General features: G+C 46.8%; 1 long non-coding RNA gene across 2 annotated transcripts in view; it reads left to right on the forward strand.

Annotated features, from left to right (window-relative positions):
* The window catches only part of LOC105302855, a 24,577-nt gene that overhangs the window by 20,324 nt on the left and 2,205 nt on the right, over positions 1–2,048 (forward strand). For both annotated transcript variants that reach the window (XR_002776436.1, XR_896869.2), the window contains one exon: positions 1,598–1,723. This is a non-coding gene — a long non-coding RNA (uncharacterized LOC105302855). The remainder of the gene's footprint in view (positions 1–1,597; positions 1,724–2,048) is intronic.

Genomic DNA, 2,048 nt, shown 5'->3' on the forward strand with positions numbered 1-2,048 from the left:
AACTGTGACATAGCCAAAGTTTCCTCAAGAGATGTCCTTACCTGGACGTCACCGTCTTCCACCACTACTCCTAACCTTCAGCAAGCTCCTTCCTCCTTTGAGACCCTTCTCTCCTCCAGCCACCCTCCGAGGCCAGGGCAACCCCACCATCACCACCCAAACCTTGCCGCACGGAGCTCACCTTCTCTCTTCCCCTGAACCCCTCTAGCTGCCCTGGGTCCTTGCCTTCGACTCAGACACATGCTCGACTATGTTCCAGGTTAAGACCGCGCTCCCTGGACCTGAGTTTCCTCTCCATTTGCCATCTCCTCTGTCCCCTCTCACCTGTGTGCGGTTTCAATGACTCAGTCTATGCCGATAGGTCCCAAATCATCCTAGCACTGACCTGTCTCCTTCGTGCTGCACTGTGGGCATCCCGCAGTCACCCCACACTCCACATGGCCAAGTGGAATTCCTGGTCTGCCGCAAGACCACTCCGGCTTTATTTCATCTGCGGTGGCACCACCATCCCCCCAGTCATGCAAGCCAGCAACCCCGGAGTCCACCTCAGTTCTGGCCTATGCCGGATTCTTTTGCTGACAGCAGCCCTAATATCCAAATATCTCTCAAGTCTGTGCGCTCCTCCCCTTCTGCACCACCCTCTTCGAGTTCAGGTCTGTGCCATCTCTCATGTCCTAGTCTCTCCTTCACCTCCCTGCCTCTGACCTTGCCTGCTGTAGAAGACCTTACCTGGCTGCCTTCCCATGCCTCCCCCACCCTCTCTATCAAGCACCGTGCTTTGCTTTCTTCATGGTACTTCGTCACTTATACTCTCCCAAATTATCTTGCTTACACATCTGCTTCCTGTTCTGTGTTATGATATAAGCTTCCCTGAGGTCAGGAACCTTATTTACTATTCTAGCCTCATCATCTAAACACCTGGCCTGGTACCAGGTGCTTAAGAAATATTTGTCTGATGAATGGATACTCTAGATCACCATTGTCTGATGGCAGTATAATGCAAGGCACAAACGTGAGCCACGTGTGTAATTTAAAACTTTCTAGCAGCCATATTAGAAAAGTAAAAGGAGATAGGTAAAGAGGTAGGTAATAATATATATTTTATTTAACCCAATATGTGCAAAAGATGATCGTTTCAACAAGTCATCAGTGTCAAAGATATTAATGACATACTTTACATTCTTTTATTTCATGCTAAGTCTTTGAAATTTTCTGTGTATTTTACACATATGGTGTATATCATTTCAAACTAGTCACATTTCAAGTGCTTAATAGCCACGTGTGGCCAGTGGCATCTGTATTGGACTTCATAGCTCTTATTCCTCTTATTATATTGACCTGGCTTCACTTGTGCTCCTTGCCGCTATAAGAATGGGTGTGATAATTAAATCACTCATAGAGTTTTTTAAACATCCTCAGAGACTCTACTATGTAGCCAGCATTGTTCTACGCAGTTGTCACACAAAGATGAATTACAAACACATCTTGCCCACGATCACAGTCTAGCGTGAGAAAAAAGACATGTCAACAATTGTCATACGAGGCAATAAAAGACATGCATACAAATTGCTATAAAAACCACCAATTCTGTCTGCAGGAGTCAAGAAAAGCTTCAAAGAGGGGGCGAGGCTTTGGACCAGCCATGATGAACAAATAGAAGCTGGCCAAGCGGACAAGGAAGAGATGGGGGCTTTCCAGGCCATGGAGACAGCACATGTTAAAGGTAGAAATGTGTGAGATGTGCGAGAACATGTCACTTGATGAACTTCAAGTCATTTGCTCTGGTTGGACATGCTGGGATGGCTTCAAATCAAGGAAATGAATTCAACGTCTAGGGAAGAAGGTAGAGTCTAAGTGAATGATGAGATGCCACTGGGGAGGGCTTGGTCAGCATTGCCACCAGCAGAGCAGCCCACAGGCATCTGAACTTAGTAGCAGAAGCTTCCAACATCCCAACTCTGACTGCTGCTCACTCAGAGTCTGCAAGGGACCGAGGGCCAAGGCAAAGCTTTGGGGTACTGTGATATACACATTGGAGATTATATGAT

Source organism: Pteropus vampyrus, unplaced genomic scaffold (genome assembly GCF_000151845.1).
Source record: "Pteropus vampyrus isolate Shadow unplaced genomic scaffold, Pvam_2.0 Scaffold286, whole genome shotgun sequence".
In the NCBI taxonomy this organism is placed as follows: Eukaryota; Metazoa; Chordata; class Mammalia; order Chiroptera; family Pteropodidae; genus Pteropus; species Pteropus vampyrus.